Source organism: Papio anubis, chromosome X (genome assembly GCF_008728515.1).
Source record: "Papio anubis isolate 15944 chromosome X, Panubis1.0, whole genome shotgun sequence".
NCBI classification, from domain to species: domain Eukaryota; kingdom Metazoa; phylum Chordata; class Mammalia; order Primates; family Cercopithecidae; genus Papio; species Papio anubis.
In genome coordinates, this window is record NC_044996.1 from 131,941,245 (window position 1) to 131,961,180 (window position 19,936).

Below are 19,936 nucleotides of genomic sequence, written 5' to 3' on the forward strand. Positions count from 1 at the left end.
GAGATATACATTATCATTTTTAAAACACATATTAAAAGTACACCATAAAACATTATATATGAATATTAGAGTTAATTTTCCAATAGAAAAAAAGTCATGTACCTTGGGCCAAATTGCAACAAGCAATCCACAGGATAATTAAGGAAATGCTACCTGAAAATCATACATCCTAACCATAGTCAAGGAGTGATAAAATAGGAGTTTATCTGTGCAACTGCTAATACCAACTAGCTATTAACAAGTGATCTCATGAAATTATTGTATTTTGAGTTAAAGTAAACCTTGACAAACCCAACAGCTTTCATAAAAAATGTTCTAAGAAGGTCCCATGAGTGACTCTTAGGCTGTTCCAAAATGTAAGAAGGCATTCAAACATATTTGAGTGTAGCTTATAGTACCTTAAGAAAGAATAAGGAAAGTTACCTTCTCTAAAGTTACTATCAGTTGGATACTAGCCAACTGACATTTAAGAATGTTAGTATATTCTGGTCTCTTCCACCATTCACTTCTTAACCACATTTCTATGTCAGTGCAAGAGTAGAGTGGGTTAAAAGATTTTTCTCTGAAGGGCAAGTTTGGGGGATTTTTGTTGTTGGATGTGTGTGGTTGGTAAGCTGATGCAAGTTGGATAAACAGTTGCTATCTCTCTTGCTCCATAAACTTGTTCCTTGATGAAAATATTAAAGAACTAACCTAGTTTGACTCCCTTCATCTCACGAAGATTTTCATCTTTATATTCTGTAAACACCAATGCATCACTCATGGGAGAGAAAGAGGCCAAGGTTGCTATGCATAAATGATTCTTTTATTTAAATGACACCTACTTATTACTATGAGTCCTGGGAGTTAATACCCCATCTCAAGCTGGAGACTGAAAGAAATCACTTCTGGCATCTCTGATGAAAAGCTACAAGTGGCCAGGCGTGGTGGCTCATGCCTGTAATCCCAGCACTTTGGGAGGCTGAGGCAGATGGATCACGGGTCAGGAGTTCGAGAGTAGCCTGGCCAACATGGTGAAACCCCATCTCTAGTAAAAATACAAAAAAATTAGCCGGGCGTGGTGGCGCGTGCCTGTAATCTCAGCAACTCAGGAGGCTAAGGCAGGAGAATCGCTTGAATCTGGGAGGCAGAGGTTACAGTGAGTCAAGATCGCGTGCCACTGCACTCCAGCTTGGGCAACACAGCAAGACTCTGTCTCAAGAATTAAAAAAAAAAAAAAAAAAGAAAGAAAGAAAGCTACAAGTAAGTGGGCCCTAGACTCAGGTAAAGTAAATACTGATGATAATTGGACTGCTTTTACTTTCACATATAAGGAAAAACACAGAACTCAGTTGTAGGCCATTTCACCATTATATTACATATGTAAATAGTCACAAATTCGATATTTTTCCAAAGTTGTTTGGCCGAATAACAGATTTGGTCATAATGTTGCATAGATGTTCTTCTATAGCCATACTAAGAAGGGGAAAAAGCATAAAATATACATAAAAGTAACTCAAAATTTGTTATATTTGGCTTTAAAGTCAAGCCAGGGTGAAAATTCTTAACAACATATAATGTTAAGTGAAAAAGAACATTACCAAATAGTATATGGAAGAAAAATTCCAATTTGGTTGAGGAAGCATTTTTTATAATATATAGCTTTTCAACATATATTGATGTATTTAATAATGCATTTATTTATATACTTACATATTTATATAATATGTACATCTTCAATATTTTATACCAATGTCACACTTATCCAGTTTGCCTAGATACTAAGTCAGCATGTTTCTTGCACGAATATAGAACTTTTGATAGTGATTCTTAAGTCAGATAAAATTTCAATGTATAAGGAAATGCCAGAAATCGGATTTCTTCACCGCTATGCTTAAAAAGGAGTTCTCAAGCAAAAATGAATAGGGGCATCATCCTTAATCTAGATATCACCAGTGAGCAAATTTCAGAATTTCCAGACTCAGATTGATGTAAGCAAATGAAAATTCTGGCCCTCAACCAAATAAAACATATATTCTTTCATGAGTCCTATGAATTCTATCCAGTGGACACTGTCAAATGGCAACCTGGGTGTCAAAACCACTGCCATGCTTCCTTCTGTCAACCTACACACTGTCAGAAGGGAGGCGGGCATGGGAGGCAGGAGCCAACACAACTCACACCTCTCAAGTTTGTGGGTAACCACCACGCTCACCCAAATCCCTCCAATGCCTGCAGCATAGACAGACATTTACTGTCTCTTCCCTTGGGTGATTTTAAGACTTGCAGGAAATGAAAAGTCAATTCATGTTAATACTTATTTATTCAACAAATATATAGTGAGCGTGTACGCTGTGCTAGGTGCTGAGAATACAGCAGTAAATAAGACATGGGAGGAATTCAGGGGGCGTCCCCAGCCACCATCCTCTTCTCTGAGGACAAACACCCTCCTCCACACTTTGGCTCCCATCCACCAGCTTTTTAAAAAATGTTATGTGACTTTATCTTGGTTAACAAAATAGATTCAGTTCCTTTTCTAGGAGAGCTCAGAGAAGATTAGAGGAGGCATTCAATAAGTAACTAAACAAACGTGTAATTACAAATGGGCTGCAGAAAATAATTTCAAGGTGCAGTAGGTGGGAATATAGGGTAATGATACCAGAGAAGGCAGGAATGAGGAGGTGACTCATGTCGAGCCCTAAGAATGAGCAGGCAGCAATGGGAAGGGCTGTGGAAAGAGTAGTACAAGTTTCGCAAACAACGTCACAAATAACTTAGCACATAGCAGCTTTCAATAAATCTTTCTAAATAAACAAAACAGGCAAATTATTATTAAATCTTCACAACTGGTAGAAGAACTTAAAATTGTAATACTTTCTCTAGCGATGCAAGATCTAATGTATTCTCTTAAAAATAATATGTGTATGTTGAATAGTGCTGTACTTTCTTGACCACACTCTAAATATAACCTAACTTAGTTAATTAAAAAATGGCAAAATGGAACAAGCATTAAAATTCAGGAATGAAGTGAAGAATTCAATCCCTTTGCTGATTTGCTGATGAACATGAGTCAAAAACTGAACTTAAACTTCAAAGGCAATGGAAGGAAAATCGCATACACACCATGGTTACAATTATGTGAAAAGTATATGTGTGTGTGTTTGTATGAGTGTGTATATATGAGTGTTTATATACAAAAGAATGGAAGGCAGCAAGGAAAATCAAAGCAGTTGAATCATTATGGCGGTAGGATTCTGGGTAATTTTTATTTAAATTTTGGATTCCATGTTATAATATTATTTTGGGCAATAAGTGGAAGTTTTTCAACGAAGCAATTTTAAGAAACTTTTAAAAGTACTTCATAAGGCCACACAATTTAATCTTTGTCTTAGGCTATAATGGTTAGTGAAAGGCAAAAGTCCAGTTATCTTGGCAACTATTTCCTTCAGACATAAGCCCGCACAGACATGGCCAAAACCATATGTGCTGCTCCTAAGACTCAGGATAGTGATGCTGAAGTGTTCCTCTTCCAGCGGCCCCATGATCTTCTATCTAAATATCCAGTGCTCATTTGCAGCTTTCTTTATTTTTTGGTTTAAGAGCTGAGACTGCCATCACCCCCACATAACCAGCTTCTTATCCTCTCACCTCCCCTACCCTCACTCCATCCATAGGAGTATAAATAATCCAAGCGGGTGCTGGATCCTACTCACAGCTACAGCTAGGCTCTGGCTAAATGAAATCCCTGATTAAATTTGATAAATCCCTCACTTTCTCTGCCTAAAAGTGGAAAGGGTGAACCCTCACTGGTGGAAGACATTATGTGGAGCATTTCTGTTTCATTTATATACTATGTCCCGCATTCATTTAAAAAGTGTTAGACTTGCAAAGAGGGAGGAAAAAGTGACTAATAAGAGAAAATAATAGAATTTCATTTGTAATGACTAATTTGGATGTATATCAGGAATGCAAGGGTAGTTGAACAGTTTAAAGGGAAAACAACATGCAGTCAACTCAATAGATGAAGAAAAAATTCATTCAATTAAATTCAACACCCATTTGTGATAAGTAATCTCTTAGCAAACCAGGAATAGAAGGGACTTCCCTAACCTCATAAAGAATATGTACTAAAAACCTATACCAAACATCATTCTTAATGGTTAAAATCCATCATGTATGCCCTTTAAAATAGAAAAAGAAAAGGTAAGAATGTCTCCTCCAACCACTCTCTTCGACATTGCATGGGAGGTCCTAGCACATAGCAATAAAAGCAAAAAAGTGTGAGGACTGCAAAGGGAGAAACAAAACTTATTAAACATAGACAATATGATTAGAAAATCCAAATCATACTATAGAAAATCTATCATTGAAAGGGTTTAATAAGGTGGCTAGATAAAAAGTGGTTAACAAAAGTAAGTTCCCTTTATATAGCCAACAAAACACAGGAAACATCTATTTAAAACTATATTAACTTCAGTAACAAAATTATAAAATACTTAGGAATAAATCTAACACAAAAAGAGAGAAGAATTTCCTGAAGAAAATTAGGTGTGGTGCCTGAATGGACTAGAATTGTGCTGTCCAAGATAGTAACCACTACGCACGTGTGGCTATTTAAATTTCAATGCAAACCAATTAAAATGATATAGCATTCAGAATTCAATTCCTAAGTCATATTAGCCTCATTTGCACTGCTCAATAGGCATGTGTGGCTAGTGGCTACCCAATTGATGGAGTAGATATAGAGTACGTGCATCAGCACAGAAAATTCTATCAGACAGCACTGGACTAGAATATGTCCATCCATCACATATACTTTCAATTAGAATGCAATCATTTATACTACACTGCTTATGTCATACCTCTGTATTAATCTGTTCTTACGCTGCTGATAAAGACATACCTGAGACTGAGTAATTAATAAAGAAAAAGAGGTTTAATGAACTCACAATTCCTCATGACTGGGGAGGCCTCACAATCATGGCAGAAAGCAAAGGAGGAGCAGAGGCACATCTTACATGGCGGCAGGCAAGAGAGAGTGTGTGCGGGAACTGCCCTTTATAAAACCATCAGACCTCCTAAGACTTATTCACTGTCATGGGAAAAACCCACCCCCATGGTTCAATTACCCCCCATGACATGTGGGGATTATAGGAGCTACAACTCAAGATGAGATTTAGGTGGGGACAGAGCCAAACCATATCAACCCCCATAATGGAAATACACAATAGAAGTTGTAAAGTTTGCTTATCTTCTTTTTCTTTTTCTTTTTTAGATGGAGTCTCAATCTGTCACCCAGGCCAGAGTGCTGTGGCATGATCTTGGCTCACTGCAATCTCCACCTCCAGGGTTCAGGTGATTCTCCTGCTTCAGCCTCCTGAGTAGCTGGGATTACAAGGTGCGCCACCATATCCGGCTAATTTTTGTATTTTTAGTAGAGATGGGGTTTCACCATGTTGCCCAGGCTGGTCTTGAACTCCTGACATCAGGTGATCTGCCCACCTCGGCCTCCCAAAGTGCTGGGACTATAAGCGTGAGCCACTGCGCCCAGCCAAGTTTGCTTATCTTCTAAGTTTGTGGGGGATATTTTTCTTTTGTGGGGGATGCGGTTTGGTTAGCATCTGAAGGTCTTTCTGACACTTAAGAAACCAACTATCGGCCGGGCGCGGTGGCTCAAGCCTGTAATCCCAGCACTTTGGGAGGCCGAGACGGGCGGATCACGAGGTCGGGAGATCGAGACCATCCTGGCTAACACGGTGAAACCCCGTCTCTACTAAAAAAATACAAAAAAACTAGCCGGGCGAGGTGGCGGGTGCCTGTAGTCCCAGCTACTCGGGAGGCTGAGGCAGGAGAATGGCGTGAACCCGGGAGGCGGAGCTTGCAGTGAGCTGAGATCCGGCCACTGCACTCCAGCCTGGGTGACAGAGCGAGACTCCGTCTCAAAAAGAAAAAGAAAAAAAAGAAAAACAAGAAACCAACTATCTCGTGAGTCTTTTCATTATAAAAGTCCCAATGGAGAGACACTTGCTCTTCCAGTACCCTGACAACAAAAATACAGCCATGAGACTCAAGACTAGGCAATCAGATACTCTCTTTGAAGAGCTGACTCTTGGGCAAGCAACAAAGAGATGCTGGATTAGTTCAGAGTTCATTCTGGCACAGGTAGTGGTAGCCTCTAGTATCTAATGACCACCATTGGTGCTAGTGTCCAGAATGCCAGTGGCAGTTTCCAGTACCTAACAGTGACAGCATCTTAATCAGGTCATTCACGTTCCAGCCATGGCTGCAGCTCCAGCCTCATGGATTCCCTTTGGTGCCTGCCCACTCTCCAAACTCCAGCCTTGCCTCTAGGAGCTACTTAATATCTCCCCCAATAAATTCCTATTCTAAGTTAAAAGAAGTTGATATCTTATAGATTATCTAGTCCAAGCTTACTGGGATTCATAATATAAATGCAGGTAAATGGAATTCCATCTCTCTTAAAACTTATCTCTCAGCTTAGGCTAAGTTACACTGTGGTAAAAAACGACCTTCACAAACCTCAGTGGCTTATAAAAACAAAGATTTATTTCTCACTTTAATGTCCATTATGGGTCAGCTGTGGTTCCCGTCTATGTCATCTTCCCTCTGGACCTGATGAACCTGAGCTAATGGATCAGCCTCTGTCTGATATATTGCAGGTATCATTGGTTGAGAGAAAAGAGACCAAAAGTAAAACCCCTGCTGGCTCTTGAAGCTTCCACAAAGAAGTGACATTCATCATCTCCCCTCATATGATGTTCACCAAAGCAAGTCACACATTGTGATGTATAATCCTCCTAAAGAGAGGGACATTGCAAGTCACATGGAAAAGCCTGATCTGAGTGATGTGGTATCCTACAATTGTCCCACCGGGAGGGTCATCAAATATTTGAACAATAATACTATCTAACACAGCCTGTTATGACTCAGGGCTTTGTTTTTTTATTATTATTATACTTTAAGTTCTAGAGTACATGTGCACAAAGTGCAGCTTTGTTACATATGTATACATGTGCCATGTTGGTGTGCTGCACCCGTTAACTCATCATTCACATTAGGTATATCTCCTAATGCTATCCCTCCCCATCCCCCTGCCCTATGACAGGTCCTGGTGTGTAATGTTCCCCACCCTGTGTCCAAGTGTTCTCATTATTCAATTCCCACCTATGAGTGAGAACATGCGGTGTTTGGTTTTCTGTCCTTGTGATAGTTTGCTCAGAATGATGGTTTCCAGCTTCATCCATGTCCCTACAAAGGACAGGAACTCATCCTTTTATATGGCTGCATAGTATTCTATGGTGTATATGTGCCATATTTTCTTAATCCAGTCTATCATTGATGGACATTTGGGTTGGTTCCAAGTCTTTGCTATTGCGAATAGTGCCACAATAAACATAGGTGTGCATGTGTCTTTATAGCAGCAGGATTTATAATTCTTTGGGTACATACCCAGTAATGGGATAGCTGGGTCAAATGGTATTTCTAGTTCTAGATCCTTGAGGAATCGCCACACTGTCTTCCACAATGGTTGAACTAGTTTACAGTCCCATCAACAGTGTAAAAGTGTTCCTATTTCTCCATATCCTCTCCAGCACCTGTTGTTTCCTGACTTTTTAATGATCACCATTCTAATTGGTATGAGATGGTATCTCATTGTGGTTTTGATTTACATTTCTCTGATGGCCAGTGATGATGAACATTTTTTTATGTGTCTGTTGGTTGCATAGATGTCTTCTTTCAAGAAGTGTCTGTTCATATACTTTGCCCGCTTTTTGATGGGGTTGTTTGATTTTTTCTTGTACATTTGTTTAAGTTCCTTGTAGATTCTGGATATCAGCCCTTTGTCAGATGGGTAGATTGTAAAAATTTTCTCCCATTCTGTAGGTTGCCTGTTCACTCTGATGGTAGTTTCTTTTCCTGTGCAGAAGCTCTTTAGTTTAATTAGATCCCATTTGTCAAATTTGGCTTTTGTTGCCATTGCTTTTGGTGTTTTAGACATGAAGTCCTTGCCCATGCCTATGTCCCGAATGGTATTGCCTAGGTTTTCTTCTAGGGTTTTTATGGTTTTAGGTCTAACATTTAAGTCTTTAATCTATCTTGAATTAATTTTTGTATAAGGTGTAAGGAAGGGATCCAGTTTCAGCTTTCTACATATGGTTAGCTAGTTTCCCAGCACCATTTATTAAATAGGGAATCCTTTGCCCATTTCTTGTTTTTGTCAGGTTTGTCAAAGATCAGATGGTTGAAGATGTGTGGTATTATTTCAGAGGGCTCTGTTCTGTTCCATTGGTCTATATCTCTGTTTCGGTACCAGTACCATGCTGTTTTGGTTACTGTAGCCTTGTAGTACAGTTTGAAGATAGGTAGTGTGATGCCTCCAGTTTTGTTCTTTTGGCTTAGCATTGTCTTGGCAATGCTGGCTCTTTTTTTGGTTCCATATGAGCTTTAAAGTAGTTTTTTCCAATTCTGTGAAGAAAGTCATTGGTGGCTTGATGGGGATGGCACTGAATCTATAAATTACCTTGGGCAGTATAGCCATTTTCACAATGTTGATTCTTCCTATTCATGAGCATGGAATGTTCTTCCATTTGTCTGTGTCCTCTTTTATTTCATTGAGCAGTGGTTTGTAGTTCTCCTTGAAGAGGTCCTTCACATCCCTTGTAAGTTGGATTCCTAGGTATTTTATTCTCTTTGAAGCTATTGTGAATGGGAGTTCATTCATTATTTGGCTCTCTGTTTGTCTGTTACTGGTGTATAAGAATGCTTGTGATTTTTGCACATTGATTTTGTATCCTGAGACTTTGCTGAAGTTGCTTATAAGCTTAAGGAGATTTGGGGCTGAGACAGTGGAGTTTTCTAAATATAAAATCATGTCATCTTCAAACAAGGACAATTTGACTTCCTCTTTTCCTAATTGAATACACTTTATTTCTTTCTCCTGCCTGGTTGCCTGACTCAGGGCTTTGTTTATTAACCTGGTAAATTTTAAATTCCATAACATGAATGAAATGAATTTATCTTGAAAAAACTATTTTTCTGGAGATTGGGTTTGAAACATTAATAATAGTAATATTTGATCCTGTTTATTAAGGTTAATTGCAGGGCTTCTAAAATATGACATCGCTGTACAAAACCAAAGCAAGGATGAGGGTATATTGAAATTCCACTGTAATTTTAAGTAAAAATCTATTTTGCAAAATTGCATTAAGCATCTACCAAACCTAGAGTTAAACCTTGGGGCTTTGAGGGATGTAAATCTCACTACTAAGACCTGCAGAGGAAAATTGATGGGCAATTAAAGGGTGGGGGGGAACACATGTTCACAAATAACATAAAGCAGTGATAAGATAGAGCAGAGATGGAATAAAGGAAGTTCATAGGATGGGCTAAGTATGGAATTCTGTAGCTTAGAGATGTAATGGAATTGTGTGAGGAACAGATTACTTTTCAACAAGTCATGCAATGCAAACAATTGTATACTCCCCCCTACACACACATGCACAGACGCACACCTACATATATATATCTTTTGAGACAGGGTCTCACTCTGTCTCTCAGGCTGGAGTGCAGTGGCACAATCTCTGCTCACTGCAACCTCTCCTTCTCAGGCTCACACAATTCTCTAGCCTCAGCCTCCCAAGTATTTGGGACTACAGGCATGAGCCACCAATGCCCAGCTAATTTTTGTATTTTTAGTAGAGACAGGGTTTCACTATGTTGCCCAGGCTAGTCTTGAACTCCTGAGCTCAAAGCAATCCACCTGCCTTGGCCTCCCAAAGTGCTGGGATTACAGGCATGAGCCACCATGCCTGGCCTACATATTTTATACAATAATTTTATACCAGAGGATATATGTGTTTGAGAGGAAACATACAGGGGAGAAAAAAATTGATCCAACTTCTAAGCATTCCTAAATGTTGTCCTTACTAAACACAATGGCTCTAGTGATGAAATTTCACTAAATTCTTTTTTGCCAAATAAATTACAAAACTAGGGGAAAATATCCTTGCTTCCTTTTTTTTTTTAAAGAAAAAAAATCTTGTGATCTTCATCTTGTAGATAACAGTGAGTATCTGAATTTCAAAATGTCAAGTTTTGCATGTGGTTAATCAAAAATAATTTTTGACACAAAAGTTACAAGGAGTATAATTGTGACAGGTAGAAATGTCAAATTATTTATGCAAATTCAGCTAAAGATGTACTTTAAGTAAAGGTCAGTACAGTTTATTTGGTTAGTAAAATATGGTTTACTTCTTGAGTTGAGACAAAAGAAATGATGTGAAAGAAGCCAGACACAAAAAGCTACATATTGTATGGTTCCATTTGCATGAAATGTCCAGGATAAGCAGATCCATAGGGACAGAAAGTAGGTGGCTGGTGGGGGTCAGGGGGTTGGGAAGAGGGTGGAATAGAGAGCGGCTATTAACTGGTACTGGGTTCCCTCTTGGGGTAATGAAAATATTCTGGAATTAGATAATGATAATTGCACAACTTTGTGAATATACTAAAAGCCACTGAATTATAACAAAAATAAGTGCACATAAACTTTTAAAAACTCGTAAGTTACAAATAGTGTTTATGTATATGATTTGGGGAAAATTATTTTCAAAAAGTCACTTCTAGAATTACTGACATATAGCCAAGTACAGTCTGTAATGCATGCTAACAGACAACTAAGTCAACAATCACAAAATCATCAAACAATTTTAATAACCTCTTTCAACTATATTCCTTAAGTACTCGCAGGGTCTTCTGGCAAGTAAAACAGTGAACAAACAGAATTTTTTTTATCTCCTTTTCTTTCTAACAATGCTATTGAACATTAAAACAGAAAATAACACACAAGAAAGGGAAGGATTATAAGACAATTGAACAATTAGCTTTATAATAGAGTTTGAGCATATATGGCCTAAGACTTTATAGTATATGTAATATTTACTCAAAGATACTACATACATGGAGAAGAAAAGCTCCAAAATGTTCTGGGAAAAAAATGGTCTCTCTTTTCCAATTGCCCATTCTTTCAACTCTCACATTGTTTTGCCTGTCATCAATCACTCCCTCTGAACTTGTTTTTAATCTTTTACCTAAATGTATGTATGTGTTGATCTGTCATATTCCTGGCTCTTCCGAATTTCTCAGGTGCACTCATTCAACAAATATTTCTTGAGGGCACTCTGTGTGCCAGGAACTATCCTAGGGGCTGGAGATAAGCTGTGAACCAAAAAGACAAAAATCTCTGACCCCATGCAGTTTACAATTCAGTGAGAGAAGACAGACAACACACAATATAAATGAGCAAGGCATTGTATTTCTTTCTTTTTCTTTTTCTTTTTTTTTTTTTTGAGACATGGTCTCGCTCTGTCGCCCAGACTGGAGTGCAGTGGCATGGTCTTGGCTCACTGCAACCTCCACCTCCCGGGTTCAAGCCATTTTCTGGGGCCTTGGCCTCCCAAGTAGCTGGGATTACAGGCACATGTCACCATGCTTGGCTAATTTTTGTATTTTTAGTAGAGACTGGGTTTCACCATGTTGGCAAGGCTGGTCTCAAACTTCTGACCTCAAGTGATCCACCCGCCTCAGCCTCCAGTATTACAGGTGTGAGCCACCACGCCCGGCCAGGGTATTGTATTTCAATGGTGAATAAGCTCTATTTTTTAAAAAATCAGAGGCCAGGCATGGTGGTGGCTCACTCCTGTAATCCCACCGCTTTGGGAGGCCGAGGTCGGTGAATCATGGGGTCAGGATTTGGAGACCAGCCTGGCCAATATGATGAAACCTCATTTCTACTAAAAATGCAAAAAATTAGCTGGGCGTAGTTGTGGGTGCCTGTAATCCCAGCTACTCGGGAGGCTGAGGCAGGAGAATTGCTTGAACCTGGGAGGCAGAAGTTGTAGTGAGCCGAGATTGCACCACTGCACTCCAGCCCAGGAGACAGAGTGAGACTCCATCTAAAAAAAAAAAAAAATCAGAAAGGGTGCTAGGTAATGTAAGGAGAGGGCAGGAAAGCCTCACTGCCCCAGGTGACATTTGAGCTAGGGCTTGAGAGAGGTAAGTTAAGTCATTAGGAATCTGGGAGGCTGGGTACAGTTGTTCACACCTGTAATCCCAACACTTTGGGAGGCCAAGGTGGGAGGATCGCTTGAACCCAGGAGTTCAATACTAGCATGGGCAATATCACTGAGACCTCCTCTCTATAAAAACAATTTAAAAATTAGCCGAGCATGATAGCATGTGCCTGTAGTCCCAGCTACTCAGGAGGCTGAGGTGGGAGAATCTCTTGAGCTTGGGAGGCAGAGGTTGCAGTGAGCTGAGATCATGCCACTGTACTGCAGCCTGCATGACAGAGCTAGACCCTGTCTACAAACAAAACAAAACAAAACAAAACAAAGGAATCTGGGGTATGAACATTCCAGCAGAAGCAATAGCCAGTGCAAAGGCCCTGTGGCAGAAATGTGCCTGGTATGGCTAAAGAGCAGCAAGGAGGCCAGTGTGACTGAATGCAGTCTCTAGCAAGGGGGTAAGTATTAATAGCAGGTAGGGAGCTCAGAAAGGTAACAAGGAGGGGCCAGATAAGTGAAGCTTTAAAGGCCACTGTAAGAACTTTGTCTTTCTCTTGGAGACAGGAGCCAACAGACTGTTTTGAGCAGAGAGGTAACCTGATCTGATCTGCATATTTTCCAGGCTCACTCTGGCTGTTGTTAGAAATGTACCTAGGAGACAAGAGTGGAAGTCAGGCAACCACTTAGCAGGTGGTATCTGTATGACAATTGGTCATCCAGGTGACAGTCAGCCAGGTGAGGATGATGCTGGTTTAGAACAAGACAATGGCAGAGAACATAATATGTGGTCACATTCTGGATATTTTTAAACAGTGTTATTGAGGTGTAATTTACGCACGATAAAATTCACTTGTTTTAAGTGCACAATTCAATGATTTTTAAACAAATTTACAGAGTTATTCAGCCATTACCACAATCCAATTTCAGAACATTTCCATTACTCCAGCAGGGTCCCTTATGCCCATCTGTAGTCACTCCTCTTTTCTCCCACCAGCCCCAGGTAACTGCGAATCCACTTTCCATCTCTGTAGATTTGTGGATTTCAGATACTTCACATAACTGGAGTCATTCAATATGGGTCTTTTGTGATTGGCTTCTTACATTTAGCAAATGCTTTCAAAGTTCATCTGTGCTACAGCATGTATCATTACTTCATTCCTTTTTATTATGGAATAGTATTTCTTTGAATAACTATACCATATCTTGTTGATCCATTCACGAGTTAGTGGACATTTGGGTTGTTTCTACTTTTTGGCTACTATGAATAGTGCTGCTGTGGATGCTCACAGATGAGTCTTCGTGTAAATGTATGGGTTCATTTCTCTTGTGTACACACCAAGGTGTAGAATTGCTGGGATGTATGGTAAATTTATGCTTCTTTTATTTTTATTTATAACTGAGTTGTATGTTTACTATGATGCTTAACTTCTTAAGAAACTGCCAAACTGTTTCCCAAAGTGGCTGCACCATTTTATATTCCTGCCAGTAATGTACAAAGATTCTTATTTCTCCACATCCTCACCAACACTTGTTATTATTATTTTTTTCTAATTATGGCCATCCAAGTGGGTGTGAAGCAGTTTCTAGTGGTGGGTTTAATTTGCATTTCCCTAAGGACTAACCATGTTAAGCATCTTTTCATGTGCACACTGGCCACTCCTGTATCTTCTTTGCTCTTCTTTGGTGAAGTGTCTATTGAAATCTCCCACCCATTTTTAAGTTGGGCTTCTGGATATATATTTGAAATAGAGCCAATATGATTTGCTGACTGATTGGAAGTATGATATGAAAGAAAGAGAGGAGTTAATGATGACTCCATGTTTCTTTAGCTCAAGGTACACAAGAATGGAGTTGCCATTCAAGGGCGCTGGAGAGACTATTGGAAGCTCAATTTTAAACATGTTGAGTTTGACATGCTCACTAGACATGCAAGTAGAGTTGTCAAGTTGACTGTTAGGTTTCTGGATCTGGAATTCTGAGGGGGAGATGCAAGCCTGAAGATAGACAGGGGGGAGGTCATTAGCATGCAGATGATGTAGGAAGCCATGGAACTAGAGAAGATCACCAAAGGAGTGAATGTAGATAGAGGGGGTCCAAGGATTACATTCCAGGACATCACAGTTAAAAGGTCAGGAAAGAGGAACCAGCAAATGATACTAAAACAGAGTGACCAGTGACAGGGAAAACCAATGAGAGTGTAACCTACTGCAAGCCACATGGAAATGTTCTCAAGAAGGAAGCAAGCATGTCAAATGCTGTAGATAGGATTCAAGGCTGAGAACTGTCCCCTGAATTTAGTGACGTAGAGGGTGGAGCTCATTGGTGACCGAGACAATCTGAGAGATCCATGTTAGGTTCCATGCTAGGAACTCAGGCGTTTCATCCAAAAGTATAAGCAGGAAGGCAGACTTCATAGGGCCAGCTGCTGTGGACAGTTAATATGCAGTTGATTGCTGAGGATTTGGTGAAAAATGTAGATTCGGATTCAGTAGGTCTGGGATGCGGCCCTTGTTTTGGTATTTTCTCCCAGGTGATGCTGATGCCATTGATCTCAGGGCCTCAATATGAAGGGCGAGAGTGCAGGGCTGATTTCATTTGTGGTTATTACAATTCTTTTCTGAGTAGAGCTTTCACTGGGAATGAAAATGTCAACTGTTTGGGGTTGATTCTAGAGGATTTTTTATTTTCCAGGGGTTTAATATCATTGATAGTTCAGCTCAGATCTGTGGCTTGAGAAATGGGGAAGAAACACAATGACCGATGATTTGGCATCCCCGCTGAGCCCTGTGAGCTGTGTGAAAGCAGGTTTTATGCAGAACCGCAAATGCTGAGCCCAGGAAACTGCCCTGACAACTTCGAAGGCATTGGGAGACTCACTCTTTATCTGTCAGTGATGTGGCTGGGGCCTCTGGAAAGCCCCCTTTGAGAAAGACTACCATTACAAGCATGAGTAAATTGGGACTAAGGTTCAGAATGACTCACCGAGATAAATATCCAATAGAGACCCTCTCTCCAATTTCTTCCTTCCATTCATCTGATTTTTTTGGGTAACAGCTTTATTGATATTATTTATACTATACAATTCACTCATTTAAAGTGTACAATTCAGTGATGTTTAGCATGTGCATCCATCACCACCATCAATTTTAGAACATTTTTAGCACCCCCAAAAAGAACCCCCCATACCCTTTTTTTTTTGAGACAGAGTTTCCCTCTGTCACCCAGGCTGGAGCGCAGTAGCATGATCTCAGCTCACTGCAACATCTGCTTCCCGGGTTCAAGCAATTCTTGTGCCTCAGCCTCCCAGGTAGCTGGGACTACAGGTGCACACCACCACGCTGGCTAATTTCTGTATTTTTAGTAGAGACAGGGTTTCACCATGTTGATCAGGCTGGTCTCAAACTCCTGACCTCAGATGATCCACCCGCCTCAGCCTCCCAAAGTGCTGAGATTAAAGACCTGAGCCACCACATTCAGCCTCATTTTTAAATGTTCATAAAAATCCACTAAGTCATCTGGAAACTTTCTGCTGAGCAATTTGTGAGATTTCACAAAGATGGAGGACAAAAGCCCACCTGCTGAAAGAAAACAAAACTGAAGGAATAGAAATCTTCAGTCTGAAAAGATAAGACAAAACGAGATGGCCTGGTGGACTCATAAATACCAACACAGAGTCCATGTAAAATCTTCAAGTCCTTTTCTGCTAGACATGGGTGAACTTTGACTTTTAGCTCTTTCCAACTGACACGCACATGAAGTCACACGCCATGGGGAAGAGCTATGTGGGAAACTGTTGGACAAGTGCCTGGCTGTGCTGTGGTTAGAGAAAAAAATAACAACAAAAACTGAAACTGGTTTTGCAGCTCTGTCTTCAATCATTCACAGAGAGGCGCATTAGGTGGAATCCAGCCAGATGACTCAGGGCCTCACAGGCACCTTGGAAATTTCTGAATTTTTTTGTTTCAGTCTACAAAGGGGAATTTCGTGAGTTACGACATCACTCTGAAGTTGTAAAAGTAGCTGCTGGGGAGCTACCTGTATCTATGTTGACATGCATTTCAAAAGTGAATATGGTATATTCCAAAAACAAAAAGTAAAGAAGTTTTTGAATGGGTGAAGTTTTAACTTGCTTATTAATTGGATATGTAACTTCACCATGGTTGTTTTAGATTTTTTTTAAAAATTGCCACCATTTGAAAAAGATTAATGACTAATTGGAACCTACCCCTATTTATATCTCATTTACATTTTAAAAGAAAGCAGGAGTATGTCCGACAAATTAATTTTAATTCTATTTTTGACTCTGTGTCCAGGGGTGTACTTACAATAATTTAACAAAGGATTCTAAATAACTATTTTTTCATAATTGATTGTTATTTCCCTAGATCATACAGGCAGAACATGAAAATAGAAAGGCCCTATATTTGGCGGGGCATGGTGGCTAACATCTGTAATGCCAGCACTTTGGGAGGCTGAAGCAGGTGGATCACGTGAGGCCAGGAGTTCAAGACCAGCCTGGGCAATATGGTGAAATCCCATCTCTACCAAAAAAAAAAAAAAATACAAAAAATTAGCCAGGCACGGTGGTGCATGCCTGTAATCCCAGTTACTTGGAAGGCTGAAGCACGAGAATCACTTGAACCTGGAAGGCGGAGGTTGCAGTGAGCCAAGATCGCACCACTGAACTCCAGCCTGGGTGACAGAGTGAGACTCTGTCTCAAAAAAAGAAAAAAGAAAAGAAAAGAAAAGAAAGACCCTATATTTTATAGGAAATGATACTTGAAACTGCATTTATATACTTATAGTATTCAAATTCATAAAAATATATAAACATGTAAATATCCCTTAAAAAGCAACATGTTCTTATACTTTCAAATTTCAGTATTTTAAAAATTACTTACTTTTCAGAAAACTGGATAAACCACATGGATGCCATGAGAAGGTGTCAGGAGAGCCAGCAATCCTAGCCAGGTGGTTCCTCCCAATCTCTCCATCATGGGGAGGAGTGCACAGTACTAGGGGAAGGTGGGATCCATACACCACATACTCCCATCATTGAAAGAACAAACCACAATTATAAAATAGCAGGACCTTGCCTGGAATTAATAGGAAGCCCGCTGTTATTTCTAGAAGCAGTCTGACATGCAAAACAAACAAAACCTACCTACTTTGTTATGAGTTAGTCCTGGCTTTGTCTCTGTGTACCCTTGGGCAAGTAACTTAATCTCCCTCAGCTTTAGTTTCCTCACCTCTAAAATGCTGTGTAGCAGGGTAGTTGTGAAGATTAAAGGAGATGCTGTACATAAAGTGCCAAGAATCTAGCAAATATGATGCTTGAACAGACTTTCCCATTTCCTCTGCCTGGCCATCTTCCTCTCAAGATTTGCCCTAAGGGTCATGGGCTCTATGAAACTTTCCCTGACCCTCCCACACCGGGTTACTTGATCCTCTGGGGTCCTCTGCACCCCTTTCCAGTGGGTGTCTCTCTCAAAGCTCTTAAAAGGTAAAATGATTGCTGGCCGCATAGCATGGCACTTCCCCAGCATTTTGTGGGGCTTGAGGCCTGGGACAGTGTCTTAAACATCTCTTTGCCCCCAGCACCTGGCAAAGTGAAAGCAATGTGCAATCATGAACACAGAGCATTTCTGACGATGCATGGTAACATTTGTGGAGACCTATTTTTTTTTTTTTAGATGGGGTCTGTCTCTGTCACCCATGCTGGAGTGCAGTGGTGCAATCATGGCTCACAGCACCTTAACCTCCTGGTCTCAGGTGATCCACCTCAGTCTCCTGGGTAGCTGACACTACAGGCGCACACCAGCACACCTGGGTAATTTCTATATTTTTTGTAGAGACGGGGCTCAGACTGATCTCCAACTCCTGGGCTCAAGTGGTCCTCCCACCTTGGCCTCTCAAAGTGTTGGGATTACAAATGTGAGACACTGCGTGTGGCCGGGAATCCCAGTTTTAAATAATAATGCAAATGGGACTATATGAGGTTGTCATCTGGTCTCCCTTCTGATTGTGGGGCTCTTCTGAAAGCCTAGGTACTTACAGCATCTGAGAGATACAAAAATAACTACTTTAGTAAAATATTTTGTATTTACAGGGAAGTTATAAATAACAAAGCAATCTGACCCAGAAGATGAACGCCCAGCCCTTGCCAAAGCAGTGGAGCACTGCCAGCTGCAGGCTTCCTGACTGGTATTTAGAATGGTAGTGGCGAATGAAAGGAGCCTCTCATCACAGGAAGTGCTCCGGGAAGAGACAGAGCTCCAATTGTATCCAATTTTTTATCTCAAAAAAGTAACACAGACAAAAGGAGAGCAATGTGGGAAAATCCATCAAGAGTCAAGAGAGCACTCCTACATTCAGGTATAACAACTGGTGTTTATGCCCTATGCAGGGACTCCCAGTAACCATAGCAACCAGGGTATAGGATAGCAATCCAGTGCTGAATTTCTGCATTGTCTATTATTGTTTATTATGGGTCATGGGTAGGGAATTTGGCATTTAGTGTATTTTATGAAACATCCATTTGCAAAGTTGTCAAGGATTTTGCTGACTATAAGGATTCAGGGAGCCCAGTCTCTGTGTACTCTTGCTTGACGCCAGTTATGTGACATTTGGACCACTGCCAAAGGTCACCTGTTGTCCCTGCATGCATCACTGCTTCCTTCCCCGTCTAATTCAACATAACAGCCAGAGTGATCCTTCCTAAAAGGTGTTAAATCTCATCACCACAAACTCCCCAGCTTCAGTGGCTTCCCATCATGCTTTAAGAAACTCCCTAAATCCTTACCATGGCTGACCGACAAGAGCCCTCATGATGGCCTCTTTGACTGCATCTCTCATCCTTGTTCCCCTTGCTCACTGTGAGTTAGCTGCCGTGGACTCTTGCTGGAACTTGACTGCATCAGGCACTCTCCTGTCTCAGGGCCTCCCATTTGCTGTTTCTGTAAAAGTGATTTTAAATTAAAGAGTCTTGTCCAGGCATGGTAACTCATGCCTGTAATACCAGCACTTTGGGAGGCTGAGCACTTTGGGAGGATTGCTTGAGCCCAGGAGTTCGAAACCAGCCTGGCAACATGACGAAACCTTGTCTCCACAAAAAATACAAAAATTAGCTGGGCATGGTGGCACGTGCCTGCAGTCCCAGCTACTCAAAGGAGTGGGGATGCTGAGGTTGGAGGATCACTGAGCCCGGGAGGTTGAGGCTGCAGTGAGTTGAGATGGCACCACTGCACTCCAGCCTTAGTGACAGAGCAAGAACGTGTCTATTACCAAAAAAAAAAAAAAAAAAAAAAACAAACACAAAAAAAAAAACTTTACCCTGCAGTCAATTTTAAAGAAAGTCCTTTCTTTTTAGGGGAAAGGACATAGGATGTGAAAGAATTACCTATAGGCAGCAAATGTAATGCTGTCTCATTAACCAAAAGAAAAACACACAGATTACCATTTTCCTATTTCGAGTTGCAAAACTCACTAATTAAAGATGAAATGAAATGAGGAAGATCATGCAGATTTTTTTTTTTTTTTTTTTTTTTTTTTTTTTTAGGCAGAGTTTCGCTTGTCGCCCAGGCTGGAGTGCAATGGTGCGATCTCAGCTCACCGCAACCTCTGCCTCCTGGGTTCAAGCGATTCTCCTGCCTCAGCCTCCCAAGTAGCTAGGGTTACAGACACCCACCATCATGCCCAGCTAATTTTTGTATTTTTAGTAGAGACGGGGTTTCAGCATGTTGGCCAGGCTGGTCTTGATCTCCTGACCCCAGGCGATCCGCCCGCCTCAGCCTCCCAAAATGCTGGAATTACAAGCATGAGCCACTGTGCCCGGTCAGACCATGCAGATTTTTATATTTTGGAGAGTAAGGAAA